At 46.0% G+C, this 18,660-nt stretch overlaps 1 long non-coding RNA gene across 1 annotated transcript in view; it reads left to right on the top strand.

The window, feature by feature from the left end:
• The window catches only part of LOC137779222 (uncharacterized), a 13,863-nt gene extending 1,069 nt beyond the window's left edge, over nucleotides 1-12,794 (top strand). Inside the window, exons 2-3 of the long non-coding RNA XR_011077043.1 lie at nucleotides 1-66; nucleotides 12,472-12,794. The exon at nucleotides 1-66 is cut by the window's left edge and continues 47 nt beyond it. This is a non-coding gene — a long non-coding RNA (uncharacterized lncRNA). The remainder of the gene's footprint in view (nucleotides 67-12,471) is intronic.
• The last annotated feature ends 5,866 nt before the right edge of the window (nucleotides 12,795-18,660 follow it).

Raw genomic sequence — 18,660 nt, 5'->3', positions numbered from 1 at the left:
AGGCAGCCTCGTCCAAATCCGTCTCAGCCAACACAGATAAGATACGCCACGTCGGGTCAAGACGAGGTAAAAGAAGAAATAAGAGCTGAGTCATTGAAATATCACCTGTATCTGATTGGCCTGGTGGCTTTGTTTGGGAGCCAAGTTAATGTTTCCTTGGAATGTTTGTTCAGTGCTCTCTTGATGGACAATAACAGATTATTTCCATAAAAGAGGATGAACTCGTCCTGCTGTTCTTCACCAGCCCCTTTTCTCTATCGTTCATCTCTCTGGCTTGTCCTCATGTGACTCTCTTTCCAGAACTGGTGTTTGGATTCCGTTCCTCTTCCAGCTTGTATATCAAAGAGCAGTCAGGTGTGGTCTGTTAAAGACTGTGCCATGAAGATAATTCAGATTTGCTTTCTATAAACCGGGAGGATCCGGGTCGGCTGTGCTCGGGACGACTGCTTGTCTGAATGTGAAGTGATTTTTCTCCGGAGGAGCTCGGCTGACTGAACTTAACCCGGGAGGAGGAACGGGGAAAACAATATGAGTAATCCTCCTGACCTTATCATTGCATTAGCGAAACGGCACCCTCAGGAACATGACACCTGTTGCATGTTTGATTGCGCGTGATTAGACAGCTGTGTGTCGGTGTCCATGCACGTGTGTCTGCAGCAGACGAGCTCTTGCACACCACAAAGAGAAAAACAGGATTTGTTCAGGTGCAGCCGCCTCGTCGCCCCACATTCAGGAATGGGAAGGAAAGTAATAAAACACAGTCTCTCAAGATATTCCAATTCATATGTCGTACGGCAGAACGCTGGTGACTGATATATAAAGACTGTGTTCTAATAATTCCTCTAAGTGACTGTGAAATGACTTGGGTTAGTTGTACCAGTTCAGCTACTCCATAGAAACACGAACGCTGGATACTTAAGCTTCCTCAAATGACTACAGATTGTGCTAAGAGAAGAAAATTAACTCAGCACATTAGATTAAAGAGGTAATTGAAATGAATCTTCGACTGTCTAATCGACTCTCAGTCAAAACAGAGTCGTGTCTGCAGAACGGGATATATTTAAAGCATTTATTTGAAGAAAAAGTAAGACATTTTTGGAAAATAAATGTGTTTTTATTGAGTTAGATGAGGAGATTGATGTCCCTCTCATGTCTGTGTGGTAAATATATAATTATAAAGTATTCTCCCACTCTGTCGAGCTTTTGCTCTGCCAGATTGTTGAGGTCTGTGGCGTCGGTGCACATTTCCTGCGAATCGTGCAAATTTGGACTCATCGCCAGAAACCATCAAACGCTGCCCGACTAAAATCTTTTGCTTTCAAAATGAATTGTCTGTCGGTTCTGTATTCTCTAACACCGGCCGGCCCATGTGAACACGCTAGCCGTGCTCCAGCAGCGGACTCGTACACCTTGCGGGAGGACTCCATTCATCAGCCAGTCGGCTCAATAACATCAATAGGCCCGTGGCCAGTGGTTAATCCAGCTACTTAGAGGTCCGCAGAGCCACACCTCTCCTCTGATCACGGCAGACGTGTCCAATTCTCAGCCACCCTGGTGCGTTTACTCACTCGATTCTAATCAGCGTCTCTTTCTGCTCTCCCCGCCTCCTCACCCGGACTCTTGAATCGGCCCGATGGCGCCGACCAGGACGGATAATCAGGACCGAGAGACTTTGCATTCAATGTCGTGTAGTGATTGCGGCATCATACAAGTATCTACCCCCTCCTCCCCCCCCACCTCCTCTCATTCGATGTCTTCAAGAGCAATGTTTCGCTCCGTGAGAACGATGCAAATTTTCCAGAGAGGCTCAACGAGGAAAAGCCTCCTGACTTCGATTTCCGTCTGTGTTTTTTAGCTTTCTGTGATCTCAGGGGCCGCTCCGCGATCTGTTATTTCGGTGCTTTCTAGTGTTCTGTCTCTCTGTATTACTCCCTGTAGACTCCCCCTCCCTCCCCCCACCTACTCTGATCAGGGATCAGCAAGCTTTAACAAGGAGGATTGTCCCGAGTGTGTTTCTCTCAGTAGGTCTTTCTGTGGAGGAGGATTCTCTTACACAAGATCCGTGTCCTTAAACGTGTCTGTCAGTTCTCTTTTGATGCCATTGATTTTCCACAGTCTGAAGGCTTACAGCTGCTGCTCTTCTTTCGCTCTTGAAAGATAGCGAGAGAGAAAGAAAGAGGGAGCGGCAGGATGAAAAATAAAAACATGCTCTGTGTTTGTCTGGCTAATTCACAAACATGGAAAGTGACCCCCGTGCATGTACATGTGTGAAAGACACAGGGTCGCGACCTTTGCTAGCCCTCATCTTTCGAACTCCAGGCTTGTGTGCCTCCTTGCCACAAGCTGCCTCACCCTGGCTCTAACCTTTCTCCATCTGACCCAAACCCTCATCGCCTTTATCTCTCCCCATCATGTCCGCGAGGTAATAAAACACAACAACCGGCCTGACCTCTCACACAAAAAAAAAGCTCAGAGGAAAACTCTCTCTCTTGTCCGATATGACAGGAATCTCTTTTTTTTTTTCTCTGCTTTCCGTCTCTTTACAAGTCAGAGTGATGTAGAGAAAAGGGTATCGACTTTGAAGGTTGGCCACAGAAACATCACAGGCGTTGCGCTCAAAGATGTCCGAGGTAAAGGAGCGGATCAATACTTTTTCATATTCCGCCGCGGTGGAGTGCTATCGACCGCGGCCTTCGCATACCCACGCCGCCTCGCAAGCGGCGTGGCACGTCGGGCCACAACGTGCTATTTTAATCAGTGAGAGTCACTCGTGTCTTGACAAGTCCGCTCTCATCCCCCATCCTCTAAACCCTTCGTCTCCGTCTTCTTCCTCTCCCCTCCCGTCCTCTCCTTGCATCTTCTCCGGGATTGATGGATCAGAAAAGTGGTTCTATCCACAGAATAAGAGTCTAAGGAGAAGCTGTCAGAACCAAAGTGACACCGAGAGATAGCGGCGTCCACCAAAGTGCATGTGTCGTTACGAGACAGGGTGACGCTTAAGAGGCTGTTTGACAGTGTAAGTAGTAAAGCCGGTGGCGGAAAACAAGCCCCTACCACACTTTAAAAGTGATGCTTTTTTTCCCCCCGGTGTTCTGTAAGAGGGCCTGTCATGTGTCCGTTTCATTGTTTGAACTTCACACGAGAGCAACGCTCCGTCTTAAATCCAAATATACACACTTCAGTAAATTGCTTGCAATCTTTGGATCCGTCTTCGCCCGCCCTTCACGATGTAATTCAGAAACAGTCGGAGGCCTCTGTGTGTGTGTTGATGGCAACCCCGGTGGCCCAATCACATTCATTCCACTTAATGTGGTTTCACACCCCCGGACCCCCGACCGGCAACCTGATGCAGCCGGCGTATCTGCTGCCCCTCTCTCTCTCTTTACCGGGGAAAGACTCAACACTGTCATTTTGGCAGAAATAGCAGATCGCGATCATCACCACCACCATCGCGCTCGCTACCATCATGTTCATCTCGACTATCGGCGTGATCTTACGGCGCGAGCGGGAGGTATCGCAGTCGGATCGAGGGTTTGGAATGTGAAAAGTGGGGGTTTCTGTCTCCAGACGGCCACAAACCTGCAAAGGTTTGGTTTCTGAAACACAGATGGGATTCATATCTTTCTCAGAATACGCTAACTTTTTTTCGTGTGTGTAGGAAAGCATGCTTGGCAAATGTTTGACATTTTTGTGGAGCAACTCGTCTGTGTGCTTTACAGCATCACAGTCAAGGCCTTCAGGGGGTTTCTATATACTTTTTTTGAAGTGTTGTTTTTGTCGCACATATTAAACCGATTTTTGAGCTTTCACAAGGAAAAAAACATTTAAAACATACACTAGAGTCTACAGCAACATGTAGTCATACGGTTGAACTCGATTACTCCTTTCAACCACGACAAAGGCAGCGAAGACCTGGTCCAATCCTTCTGTTCTTACCTTTCACAATAAAAGCCCTGGACCTAGACGTTGCATCTACCAGAGGGAAGTCAAATTCACTCGGACGTTTCACTTAAAGGAAACTCAATAAAGTAGTGCCTGTAAGGACCTTAATAGTGAACTATTGATTCAATGTCTTCTTCATTTTGTGAAATGTGTGCATGTGAACGTTGTTGACCTCCATATCACATCCATGCTTGCATCGTTACCTTTTTTCCCCCCAATGTGTAACGATAATATTCATTCTGGGAGTGCATTTAGTGACAGTGGGCTCCTTTGTAGCTCTGACAGCTTTGACGCAGTAGCAGAAGTGGGCGGGGCTTCGTGAGGGGTCGATTTAAAAAGACAGTGAAGTGATTGATTACATTACAATCATTTGACAGAAGCTGGTGTCCAAATGGAAAACCATGCATTCAAATTCCTCAGGAACAAGAGCGAGATGAAAACAAATGGAAGTGAAGGCTGAAAGCACGGTTAATGCTACAGTTCAAGAGTCAAAAGGATATTATTTTCAAACGAGATTTGAATACATAATTGTCAAAACCACTTTAAATTGGTGCTAAACGGTGCCCTTTTATTTTCTAGCATTCTAGCAAACACATTCCTGTTTTCAATCTTGAGCTTTTTCATCAACTCTAGCCACACTGTATGCAAGACAACACACATGGTACACTGTGGAAAAGCTCCTATTGCATATGCAGAACTCAAATATGCATGCACATACACATATACAACAATCCACAGTGCAATATTTGGGGTGAAGATGTGTTGAGTCGCACTCACAAAATGCTCAAGTGCTTCTTCACACCAGACGATTCTCCAAAAAGGCTCAGACCGCTGTGTGCTAATATCAAGGCACATAAATCACGTCATAAATGTGACATATTACTGCTTGAATGCAGCGGGACAACACGATGAAGCAATTAACTGATCCTGATACGGACTCATCTGATAATTAAAAGCCTTGTTTGCATTGGAGCTCCCGGAAGATTTAGTCGTAGAAGTTTAACGGTCGCCAACTTGAAAATCCGCTGGTTATTTAGGCCTGCTGTAGTACGGCCTCCATCCAGATGGATATGGCTGCAAATGGAGCGCGTATTGTCTCATTGAAGCTCTGTTTGAAAGACTTAAACCCTAGTTGTTTAGCATTGATTGCAGGTTGGATTATATATTTCTATTCATAATGTGCTGCGCTAAGCCAGAAACAACATATCCTCTGCATCTCCGCTGTTTGTCAACCCCCATCCAAGCCAGTTACAAAAGATGGAGTACCAACTCTCTTCGTAATTCAACACTGGGTGGCAATTATCAACTGATGCCACAGCTGGTGTCCTTTAATCCCTAAAAGCTTGCGGGTGTTCAATTTGGCTCAAAAGAAACATCCCTAAATGTGAAAAAAAAGGATTGGAGTGGTAGAAACAATCCACATGTTATTGCAGAAATGAAAATATGTTCCCAATGTACCGACCGCATGGTCGCCAGAGGTACCGCGGCTCAAATACCGATATGTTTTCACGTATAAACAAGTTAAATCAAATCTGAATCATGGCAAGGTAATAGAAAAAAACCTCTGCAAGCGGTCAGCGAAGTCATGATGAAACTAAGCGAAATACGCCCTCGCCCTTTTTTCTTCTTTCTTCTTCTCTTTCTTCATCTGCAGTATTTTGCCCTGCATGAGAAGAGACAGATTTTTCTTTTTTTTTTGGTGCGAGTGGAGGAATGTGGCCGCGTGCTGCGGGTATGCTGGTGCAGGCCTCTACGATGTGGGATCCAAAAAAATAGCCCGATGACACAATAATATGCTCGACACAACTTTTCAAAGTGAACGACAGCTGAGGTCGCTTTATTCCGTTATGCAGAGATTTATTTGAAGGGCGAGTTTATTTGTAGAGCACATTTCAACAACGAGGCGAGTCCAAAGTGCGTCACGTGAAACCATTCAAAGCATCGAAACATGACGCAGAAGAAAAGAAGATTGAAAAACCATTAGGAACATTCATTTTTCAAACATTAAACAGCCAAAAAGAAAAGAATAGAGTAAAAGTTGCAGTGCAGTTTAATTTCAAAGGGAAAGTTTTTGGAAAATAAAAGTTTGTTGACGTATGTGATGTGTTTGTGCCAAGCTAAGCTAAGTGGCTACTGCCTTTAGCTTCATATTTACCTTCTTGATTGAGCTTGTCGTCTATCTTTCAGCAAGAAACAAGTGTATTTACTAAAACGTCCATTTAAAATCTGAAAACCAAACGTGACCTCACCAGACAACGCTGACCTCTCCTGACCTCTAACTCTAATTCACACATGTACATGTCTTTACGCTGCGTGTAACGACTAACAATCTGACAATGTTGAACACATTTAGTTGTGGTCACTTGACAGAAAGCTGAGTATCACAGAGAGCTTTCCAAAAAAAAAAAAAAAAGAAGTGTTCACTTCCGCGGCGTCGGATGTCTTTCCTCAGGAGCTTTATGTGTGTGTGGCGTGCGTCACATTTGTGCGGGCTCCTGTGGAGGAGTGTGCTTTTATCTCAGAGATAAAGAGTGTGTTAACATCTCCACTCCCTCCTCTGAACCTTTTTCCCGAACACGAGGAAAGCGGGAATAAAGAACGAGGACATTTACTTGACCTCGATCTCCCAGTAAATTATCTTTATGAATACCAAATTGCATTCCTTGTACATTTGCTCAGTGAATCATTTCTCATTATTACAAACCAGAGGAAACTATTTGTGTGTATTTCAATGGACAGCGATTTCAAGATTCAAGGTATTTGTATTGCCATACGCACAGCTAACAGACAGGTACAATAACATATGAAAACCTGACTTTGCTCGGTGCACCTTCCACTCAGAATTACAATAACCTGAAACTTAAGGTACAAAAATGAAGTAGTGCCAATAGTGTAAGAAAATATATATAATCAGAAATGTGAGAACAGTATTGCACAATCAGAGATTGAGTGCATGAAGTGCACGATGCGTTATTGCAAGTATAGCGACATGAAGCCGTTCCCAGCATGCGAGCAGCATCATTTTCTTATGATATATTTTTTTCCAGTACTTGTAGCCCTCCTACTAAATATATTGCCGCTTCAAAATTCTCGCGTGTCCACTCTGATGACGTGAGACGGTTACGGCGGTCTCGTCAGATTTATAGAGTGATCCTGGACGGAGGCCGTCAGGCCGACCGCAGAACCTTCTGGAGAAAACAAACGTTTTGAATATTTCTGGACTATTTTGAATAAACGCGAAAGTCCCTCACGACCATGGTATTCGCAGATAAGTGCCGACTTCCCGCTTTTATGTTTTTTAGCGTCGCGAGCCGCGGCGGGTTGATTGTCTCGCCGCGCTCCAGACGGGGGGGGGGGGGGGGGACATCGCCGCGTCTCTTTCCTCGGCGTGGCGAGGCGGGCGGGGTCCCGGCACGGCGCGCAGGTTTCCACTGCGAGCTTTTCATGGTCGGCTTGAATGGCGCACTGATGAAAAATGGAGAGCACTTCGGGCCCCACTTTTCTTGTCAGATGGTGCTCATGGGAACTACAATTATTTATGAAAAAAAGGGTGGTTTTTTTTTCATGTCTCCTGATTTTCGTGCCAATTTCTTTTGCTAATCTTGGCAAATGTGTCTCTATTCTTTCATAATACAAAGCAACCTCTCCTAAGTACTATTATGTTCAGGCAGTCTTACATAGACGCTTGTTTTTTTTCAAACAGACATATACCTCAAGCACATTGAGATGAAACATTTGCATTCCTCCCATACACGCCGTCCACCTCTCAGTCCCATATTGTATTAACTCCTGTAACCTCCGCTGTGCCCGTCCCTGTGACTTGACTCTCATGTGTGCTGGCGGAGGCTTTCTGTCGCTCCTCTGAGACGCGAGAAGAGCACAAAACCACGCCTGTGATTGAACACTCATCCTCATAAGTACACACGGGCGGTGTGCGCGCGCGGCGCCGTGCGGCACGCCGAGCGTACACGGAGACCTTCCTCGGGCCAGATCATTAATGTAGCCTCACACCTCCGACGCCGGAGCCCACAGCACACACACACACACACACACACACAATTGACTGTACATGTCGGCTCTTTCATCACCGAAAAGGGAAAACTTTGTACTTGTTGTTTTCGGCTCTTATCCTTCCCCTGGAATCCCAGTCGATATGTTTGTTTTGGGAGAATGTGTGGGAGGCAGGGGGGGAAAGACTGTTTGATTAAAAGGCCGTATTGACAGATTTTAAGTCAACAGGAACAAATCTCTATGGCGTGGCTCAATATGACGGTCATCAAACCCCAGAGGGGGAAGGGGAGGGGGGGGGGCACGCACGCCTCTGTGGGAGTATACGAGAGTACATCGCCAGTGTTTATGCGGGGGGTGCGGTTTGATATATATGTCGGGAAGCCGCCCGAGGAGTATTTCCGTCGTTCTGTGCCTCGGCCTGCAGGGAAAGCCAATACTGTCCCGTGGTTTAATCATTTCACTCAGTGGAGAGTATCGGAGGAAACGCCGAAGCCACAGTTAAGACTTTAACTCACTGACAAGACCCCACATGTGACCCGAGAACGGTCAAGAACACGGAGGGGACGCAAGTGGGGGCGTAACGATTTCTGGAGATTTTCAGTCAGTTTGAACCGAAGGCTTGAGTGTCCGGCAGCCGACATGAGAACATCCGTGTTGTGCGTGTGCAGGGTTCGCTGAGGAATAGGGTCTGAATATCTAGAGCGCTACATCATCGGATCCGGCTTGTTCCAATGTTGAGGATCCTCTTGAATGCCGCTGAAGACTGAGTCCTCAGTTCAGAGGGTTTTCAAGGATGCGTGTGCGTGTGTCCTCCGGCCTCCTCAGACACCCACAATCCTATGTGCACGATGCGTTTCCCATGTCTCACAAATTGGAAATTAAATATGCGGGTAAACATTCAGTTACTCTGCAGCCATTATTTTATTTTTCTGAACAAATTTGAGGCCAGAAATTGTCAATCTGGTGGCTGAATTATGGTGTTTGTTAGACTGGAGAGTCCGTTTTGATGAATTTGAATGCAGTTCAAAACCAGCAGCTCCAAAGCTCATTCATATTAGGTCATATTATCTTTATTTGTATGTGTGTTTAGTCCATATTCAGAAATGTTAGTGTAAAATATGCACATCTTGGTTTCATGGTGGTTCACTGTTTTACAGAGTGTAGTCACTTCCTGCAGTCCTGGAGGCATCCTCACCTTGATGACAAGCCTTCAGAAAGTGTCTCTTTCCTCCGCCAAGAAATATATATATATATATATATATATATTTTTGTAAAAACACAATTTGGCAGGTTTACACTTGGCAGATTTGTGTAGTTTCTGTAGATCGGTGCTGGCATCTGGCAGTTGAAGCTTCTCTTTCCACCTTTGCATCACATTTCTCTTTTGCAGCATTAAAATATTGCTGTTGTGCAACAGAAACCTGCAAAGTGTGATACGTCTCTTGTTTTGCTCTGGGTAAAAAAAAATGCATCACAAACAAAAATAAGAGCTTTTAAACCCGGTATTTGTCTAATTGACTAACTTCCCAGTTCAACGGATGCACTGGAAACACAAACGGGGGTGCACAAAAAATAGTTTGGGACTAATTGCACAAAACAAAAAGGGGGTTGAGGTTCATGTCGGTTGCAAAAGAAATGGATAATTTCATCTTTTGGGTGTGGTGCGTCTCCCGCATGAATACCAATAGTCTTCGTTTTTGTGCGTGAAGATATTTTTCGGGAGATGTTGACGTGTGCTGCTGTACGTGGGGGAGTTAAAGTGAGATGTGATTCAATCTTGACAAGTAAAAAGCAGTTAAGCAGCGAGGGCACACATGAGGAAAGAGAGAGAGAGGTGTCTGACCGGGGAGGGCGATGCGAAAGTGTGGACGAAGGGAGCCGAAAATGTCACAGTGAAGAAGAAAGACTGTTTAGGCAGTGACGGATGAGAAGAGAAATGCAATCTGGGCCCAGACAGAGGTGTAACAGACCAATTTGTTTGTGGTGTAATGGAGAGAAGATGGGTTGGCCTGGGTGATAAGTTGGCCAGGTCTGGGCCAGGCTGGACTGAGAGGATAAGAGGGGGGTTCTGAGGTCTGTGTGGAAAACATTCAGATAGACAAATATCTGCTGCAGCCGGGAAAAGAAAAGGTGAAGTCAACAGGAACACAAAGGCGTATAGATGTGATATTTCAGCAATACAAAGCAGTTCACTTTTTTTTCTTCACAGGGCTTGTTGTTAAGTCTTCTGGGGAAAAGTTCAAGTCCAAAGAATTCAATACAAGTCGTATAGTCTCAAGTCGCATGAGGTACAGGTTCAGAAACAGCCCCCACAAAAAGAAGAGAAACAATATGGCAGCCATGCCCTGCATCCACGCGGATATATAGACATAATTGTTTGGTGCATTGCCAATCAGATGCAAAAGGCAGAGAGAGCTGCCTCTGCAGACTGACCTCTGGCGACAGAGATAGCGTTTGGGATAGGGAACATCAGCCGGCTGCGTGACGCCAACGGACCTTTGAAACCTTGACATTAAGACAGAGTCACGCTAAAAAAGAGTGATAGCAAAGTTCAGAAAAGTATTTGGTTCTGTGGCTTGCTCATGGGACCGTCGAGCGTTCCTTCTCCGAGCAGATTATACTCCAACAGAAAAGGTTGAATATAAAGTGAACGGTGCAACACAGATAATAACAATATTCTTCCCCATTTTGGACTCTTTTACCGCAAAGGCTTGCTATTGGTCAATTTTAAAGATCAATTATTTTTGCGCTGAGCAAGTCCACTGATCAATATTGCTGTTTAGACGCCATCAGACGCTCATCCGGGTCGGACGCAATGCCTTCTCCAGAATATAAAGTTGTTAAAATGCCCCATTTCATACTACTCGTTGACTTCCTTAACCTCGTTCTGGTTGACAGATGTCCATAAACTTAACTTTGAATTCAACTCTCATCCAATTAGGATTCTTGAACTGAAACAAAAGACATTTTGCAGCACGGAGATTATTTTCTTTGTATGTACGACACCGAGAAAAGAAGCAGCGGTTTTGGACGTTTTGTGTTCAAACAAATAGAAACGGTTGGACTTCCGAGTGCCAATTTTTCTGTTCAGCTCAACTCAGCGTTTGTTATGTTCTGTAGAGCTTCGGCCTTTCTCCCCCCCCCCCCGTCGCTCCGCCAATGGGCGAACCAGATTGGCAGCTGGTGTTGCCGGGTAAGAGCAGGAGAGCGCAGCAGCGAAAGGGGGTCGAGCCGAGAGGTCAGGAGTTGACCCGCCAGGAGAGGACGAGGGGGGAAGAGAAAGGGAGGGGAAGGGAAAAAGTGATATGGGAGGAAGGGACTTGGAGCACTGACACATTGAGATGGAGGGGAGAAAGTGAAGGGAGGATGAGGGCAGAAAGGTGACACGCTCAGAGAGAGAGAGAGAGAGGGAGAGGGGGGGGGGGACGGGATGAAAGGATGGAGGGATGGACGAGGGGAGTGAGGGATGCTGCTGATCCACCGGATTGACCTTGCAGACAGTCTGCGGTCCCGGCTCGTGTGTGTACATGCGAGACCGCTCACATGTACTCGCGTGTGTGTGTTATATGTGTGTGTGTGTGTGTGTGTGAGACAGAGATTGAAGGCGATTTTTTTTTTTATTTCCAGCACGAGCAATCTGTGCTTTTATTTGCCGAGCACGGACAGGGCAGACACACAAACACGAGTCCATACAACACAGACAAATCTATCATCGCTCTAATCTCAACCGCAATCAGCAAATCAATGAGCACCACATTGGGCTCGGATGGTCGAAGTGTGTGTGAAAAGACTCAACTTTGGGGGGGTTTTTTTACGACCGTGAAGCCGCCCCGCTCTCTTTTTCAATAAGCTGGTCTGGCTTTGCTGGTTTTGACTCGCCACACCGGGGGCGTATCGAGCCTTTCACAGCGTTCACGGCAGATCAGACTTTCCAAATACGGCTTTCTCTCCGTCCCGTTTTGGATTCCTCGCCTGGAGTTCCTCCGCCCCTCTCGGCGGACGGGAGCTGCAGCTCACCGTCTAAAAATCTCATTTTTCTCCGTTTCTCTGCTCACGCTCGGCCTCCCGCGCTCTTGGCGCAGAAGCAATATTTATACGTTTCCCACATGGACCGCTGCGATCGGACGTCGGAGCGTAATGGCCGTGTTTGAGCCCTAATCAATCAATCAGTTACATCATTAGATCGGTATGTTTTGTGAACCTGGAGACGAAGCGCGTGTATTCGCGTTGCCAAGTGCTATCAGCGGGCACGAGTCCATTCTCTCTGAATATGCCCGTCAGTGTCCACGAGTAGATTTGAATTCAGCTCATACTATTTAGAGGGTTTTTTTTTCGTTGAAGAAAAAGACAATGCTGCAGCTCTGGGCTTCGTTTCTGATGTGCATGAGAGAACGAGATATGAAAGCACACAGAAAAAGAAACTCTTTGTCTGCAGGGCCTAGTTTTCTGTTTCTTATGTTGGATTTGCAGCTATACTGAAATGTTCTTTTCTGCATTTGTGTGTCTCTAAACTCTCAGGTGTCTGGTGTCTCTTCGATGTGCAGTTCATTTTTCACGGTGTGTGAACCGGCCTCATCACTCGAAGATGAGCATTCAACGTTCAACGTTCAACGCGAGAGCAGAATTCAACACCAGCTTAATGTAAATGTTGGATCCTGCGTCGTAAAACCGCAAAAACGGGAACAGAAGAGCTGCAGAGATGAACTGCCAACATGCAGGACGATCCATAACATGTACAGTCAAGACTGATAGAAAGATGTTGTGAGAAACACTTTGCAGTTGCACATAATTCTGTACCAATGACTGTTACGAATGCCTGAAAAGCTTAAATAAAAAATGTGCTGCAGTTAAATAAGAATTGCATTATTTACACATATCCTGACCTTCGGCTGAACATTTAATTCCTCTGGAAATGTTCCCTTTGATGAAGTCATATTCTTCAGAAAATGCTTCCTTTAATCATATTTGGATTCATAATAATCAAATCATTTTAAAATATAATGACAAAGTCTGTTAAAAAACGTATGTGTTATACGTAAGTCACATTCATAAACTCCTATTTTCTGCTGAAATCAGCCAAAATGTCACGGAAAAGCAACCCATCCAGCATGTTACTGTGTGTGTGTGTGTGTTTCCTTGTACTTGAGCAGGATTTAATCTAAAAAAAAGGCCGCAATCCCCTCTGTTCCTTCAATAGAAACCCTTTATTAACCAAAAGCTAACGCTGTGGTTGCAGTCGATTTGATAATTATTCAAAAACTGACATTCAAATAATCCCCTCTAGTCCTTTTTAAAGCTCACTATGAGACATAGCTGTGAAATCTACCTGCACGGCGTGTGACAAATGTTGTCGATTGTTGCAAACTCTTGTATCTGTAGTGGTTTTAGTCTCAAAACATTGCCCATGCATCAAGGCCACTGCCGCGGCGCAACGTATCGACCGTTGTTTGATTAATGACGGTGGCAATCTCTGCTGCAATCATCTCTCATCCTGCGGTAATCACAGCCTCACTCACTCGCCCATCTGTCTGCTCTACTTTCAAATCACACCATCTTACCTGACACCCCGTCTTGCAACCAGAGCCCAGTAATGATCTGATCTGCCCTTGTTTCTCGGTGTAAAAATAGTCGGATACATAATTAACATCATCGCTCATAACGGCTCCAATAACTGGCTTTCATTGAGGGTGGAGGGGGGAGGAGGGGGAGCTGAAGGATGACGGTTCGGCTCATCTGAAGGCAGAATGTTGTTCGTCCAAAAAACTACTCAATCATCCCGTCTTAACACTTCCTGCATGGCGATGGGAAGGTTGCCAAACACTGCTGCAGTTCTCTATTTGCACTCAATTTAGATGGTTTGGCGCCAGGCTGTTGTATGTGTGTGTGTGTGTGTGTGTGTGTGTGTGTGTGTGTGTGTGTGTGCGCACACACACGTGTGTGTACTGTGTCTCTAGTCTCTTCCGTCTCCCTTATCGCTCACTTATTTGCTCCTTTTCTGTCTTACTCTCCCAATTTCCTCTGCTTTTTTTCTTCTTCTACAATTCGTCTGTCTTCTGCCATTTTCCCCCCCGATTTTCTTCCATCTGTGGTTTCACTCGTGTCTTTTGTCCCCACCTCCTCTCCCACTTCTTTGTCCCTCATGTCGTCTCCTCCCCCCGTCTCTCGACTCCTGGTTTGACTTGACAGTCCTCGCTGGCCGTTGCTCTGCAGGTTGAGGGGGGTTGTGCAGTTCAACGTGCTTTAACAGAGAGCCGGGTTCTCGCTGGAGAGGCTGTCTGGTCTGGTTTCCACACACCGGGCTGACGGCGGCCAGCTCAGGACGTGCTCATTACTTGCCACACAGCCGGTGGTGGCCTTCACACACACACACACAGACACACACACAGAAGATGAAGTTATTTAGCTCGACCATGACACGACTGACTCATTAAAATCGGAAAACTCAGAAAGTGAATCACTTGTTCGTCCACAGGTAGGATGAGAAAAACACGTACTTATTGCACTGGAAGCTGTATATTTGTTTTTTTTACAAAGAAAAAATGTAGCTGTGTGGTCAGCAGTAGTTGCATGTTTGTACTAATTTCAACAAATACATCTTTTTCCACTTCTTCATGATGCCGTGAAGGTTGAGGTCCATTACAACTCTCTGCTTGTGTCACTAACACAGTGTTCATATCCTAAATGTAATTCTCAAATATAATCGTGACACTCACTAGCTTGGGTTCCTTCTGTGTGTGTGTGTGTGTGTGTGTGTGTGTGTGTGTGTTCCTTTACATCCTCTATAAACCCCAACTCAACCAATTGTTGAAGTTCTTCGTGGGAAGAGACAGAGCAAAACAGGGTTTTTCTTTTTCAATCCAAGAAGTTTGACATCCTTCAAAATAAACTGGTGTTTGTTTCCTGCTATCAATCCCACTTTTCGTATTAGCTTCACCTGGTTAAGGTCCTGAAAAGTATCAGATGTTGTGTTTTTGGAATATGAAAGAAGTTAATGCATTGCCCTTTTTGTTACGTATTGTAACCCCAGATTCTATGAGTAGGATCGTAGCCCTCGAAGAGCTTTTGCTTGCACATCCACAGAGATGAATAACAGCCATCAAACCATAGTTCTGGCGATAAAACTAAACATTTCTTCAGCTGTCGTTGGTGGAACCAGCCTTACATTTTAGAGAGCCATGCCTATACTCATAGAAACTAGAGTTACAATAAATAACTAAAGTCCAGCATCGTATATAGTCTTCTCCCTAAGAGGTGTCATTATTGGGTTAAGGGTGAAGCTGATGGAGTCTATGCGCCACATGCAGACAGCATGAACACCAGCTCTGGTGGAGTGGTCCAAACAGCGCGCTGGAGGGCCAGGAAAGCCGCGATAGCGTTCCCGATGTCCGTGGCTAGCTCCTTGGGATGCAGCGCCGGGCTTCAGGACCTCTGCAGCAGAGACGGAGGCAGCGGAGGGCTGCAGCGAAGCACAGCTGCAGCCGCCCGAGCGGCACGCTTGGTGCGAGTGATCAGCGAGGCAGGACGAGAACCTGGTCCTGGGGAGACGGCGGTGTGGGTTTACGCCTGCCAAAAGACAGGATGGCCTTCGGAAGCAGGATGGATGGATGCCAAGCTTTGTTCCAGGAGCGGCACTGCAGGATATCCCTCTTCCCCGCGTCCCTGTGGACTCTAATTAAGGGCCTCGTAGCGTGACACACACTCATGACCCTGAAGTAGAAATGAGAGCACAGCTACGGTAGCATGGCGCTGGCATGTCTCAAGTATGGAAGCAATGAGGCCCACGGGGGGGGGGCAAACAAAAACAGTCTTTTGCAATAACTCTATATACTATATAAAACACAATTCATCGTGCATCGAGTGCCAGATGAGGAAACAAATGTAATGAAATGAAAGATGTTACTTCAGCGTTTCTGTGACTGTGTTTATTTGCCCCGGTTTTCCAGCAGAATTGACTTATCAGACAGGGGATTCCAATAAATCAGTGTTGTTTCCAGTCACTTGATATAAATGTCTGAACTGAGCGCCGCGCCGGGCCGGACCTGCCTGGCCCTTCAGTTGAGTAGTTGCCTGTTTCTCTACCTCTCCGCCTCACTCCCTTTTATGCTCCTCTGCCGTACCACCCGGGGTTCGACCGGCGAGTTCAGCGGCGCTCCGGCGAGGAGAGAAACTTCCCAGAACAAAAGAATAAAGCGGTGACCTGGCATTCCAGTGCCGGGGAGCCACTGCCAAGCTCACTGATTGAAGGTTCCCCTCAGCCAGCTCCCCCTCTACACCTCCATCCTTCTTCCCCCACATCTCCCGCCAAGCCTCCGCCCCTTTACTTCCCTCCACCTGACTGCTGAAGGGACACAGAGAGCGGGTGTAGCGAGCCACCGGCTTGGAGTCGGCGAGCGCTCGATCAGAATGCGAGCGGCGCTCGCCTCTCTCCCGAGCACACAAACAAACCTGTCTGCTGGAGAGTTTGGCACACATTGACCTGACCTTACGGTCTGAGGTTCATGCGCTCTTTGACAAACTGAAGCTCCAAAGTTTTTCCTTCGCCCTCTTAAGCGCAGAGCAGAATATCAATGGATCAAGAGACGCCGCGCCTTCACACTTCTACCGAGGGTTTTTCTACGGAGACGCACCACCACGGAACGGTGCAAATGCAGGAAAGTGAGGCTTCATAATATTACGCTGCTGTAATCGTGATATTGTCACTGAATTCCACTTGAAGGCCATTTTATAGCACACACTGGACTTGCATCCTTTATTATTTTCTATCTATCAGCGCAGCATATTCACAAGAGCAAGATGGCCTCGGGCCCATTCCTTACAGCTCTTTATTTCTGTTTCTCAAAGAGCACTGCTAATAAAGTATGTATGAATCTCAATTGTGCCGATTGTTAAGGGCTCCAATTCAAAATCAGTGTCCATCGGCTGAAATTGAAACGATTCCCATTCAGCGTTCACAAAGTTCCCATTCACGCAAGTTTAGGGAACGATGCGGTCTACAGAAAATACATTTAAAAAAAGCAAATAAAATCGGGGATGTAACAAGTCACAAACTTAAGTCGGCCGCCGCCCTGACCTCCACATGCTTACTTTCCGCCTCGCTAAATAAAGCGCGCACTCCTTCTGCTCTGGATATTGCCGTTGGAGTGAAATTGCTCGCTGCAGAAACGTGCAGTGTGCGCACTGGGATTAGCATTAAGGGGAAACCAGAGCCCAACTTTTAACCGCAACTCTTAGATCCTACCAGAATGAGCTCAACCGGCACTGGCCCCCCATTTATTTGATTGTTTTGACCTCTACTTAACCAGGATGAAGTTTATATTTCCAACAGTCTTAAGTAACAACTGTACGGCATAATTGAAACAAACCCAACCTGACGTCATATTTTACTGTGAGGATATATGCTTGCTTTCATAACTCACTCGTCTCGGAGCAACTCGACACACACAGGAAGCTAAATTAAAGATTTGCGCCCAATATTTCTCACAGTATGTCTCCGTGCACAGTCACAGGGACACAAAGACTAATTTATTCTCCTAAAAAAATCAATTTTTAATAATCTGGCGGAGGCTTAAAATTGAAAGACAACAAAAACAAACCAGAAGCCTGATTCTTTTATCAATTCCTCTTAAAAAGCCGCTGCAAACACCAACATTTCCCCCTTTAGTAATAAGTCCGAGACACTATCGCTCGCAATAAGCGTCCACTGGAAATCGTCTCTCAAAAGGTCCAAAAAGGTGGCCGCAAAAAGATGAAATTAGAACACGTTTCACGCATTTGTCCTTCGCAGTTTGACGTACGGCAATCAGCGGGGAAAAGAAGCAGACACACAAACAGACAAGCGTCGCAGGCGTGCAGCCCGCACTCGCTCTGTAGTCGTCTCTGGAAGTCGGCCGGGCGAAGCAGATCGTTTTCACCGGGTTCTCTGCTGCAGTCACATGGAAACTCTCCCTTTAATTAGAAAAGCAGCCGTTCCCAGAGCGGTGACACCGCTTCTCTCTCACTAGTGCGGAAGTACGGCATATGGACGCGAAGCTACGATACCTGGCGCAAACGTGTGTGTGTGTGTGTGTGGGTGTTCGGATGTGTTACAGTTTGTCCGTGGGTGTTCGTCAGTCTCGCAAAAACAGAACCGTTTAAGACCATCTGCCTTGTTAATGTGGGAGCGCGGTGCTTTGATAGCAACCTTTTCGAACTACGGACATCTGTGTGTGCGTGTGTGTGTGTGTGTGTGTGTGGGTTCATGTGTGTGTGTTGTGAGGATAGATGGCTCCATCTGTTTGTATTGTTTCTCTTCTTGATTGCGCCGCTCGCAGCAAACTTGTATTCTGGGACTGTTTTAAAAAAACGCACACACCCGCCCACACAAACATACCTGCAGGGGAAGCATGTGCAAACACACACTCGCAGGATACACAATGAGAACCGAGTGACATATCCTGGTGAGTACAGTACGTGCACAGATGTGTATTTCGGGGGGGGGGATAAAGAAAAAGGGTACAATTAGAAAATGTATGAAAGGTTGGTGATTGTTATTGTTCCAAAAAGTCTTTGTCTCGCCTCCAAACGGCAAAAAATTTGCAGAAGATGGAACATTTTCTCAACTCCATAATTAAAACGGGTTGCCCAGGGGCCAAATGTTTAACAATGCGGCTTAATTATTTTTAGTTTATTATAGCTAAATTGTCGCTTAAACTTCAAGCATGATTTCAC

Source organism: Clinocottus analis, unplaced genomic scaffold (genome assembly GCF_023055335.1).
Source record: "Clinocottus analis isolate CAN_PGR_092001 unplaced genomic scaffold, fCliAna1.0.p SCAF_7, whole genome shotgun sequence".
Lineage (NCBI taxonomy): Eukaryota > Metazoa > Chordata > Actinopteri > Perciformes > Cottidae > Clinocottus > Clinocottus analis.
Note: the sequence above shows the minus strand (reverse complement) of the source record. Positions and strands in the feature narration are given on the sequence as shown.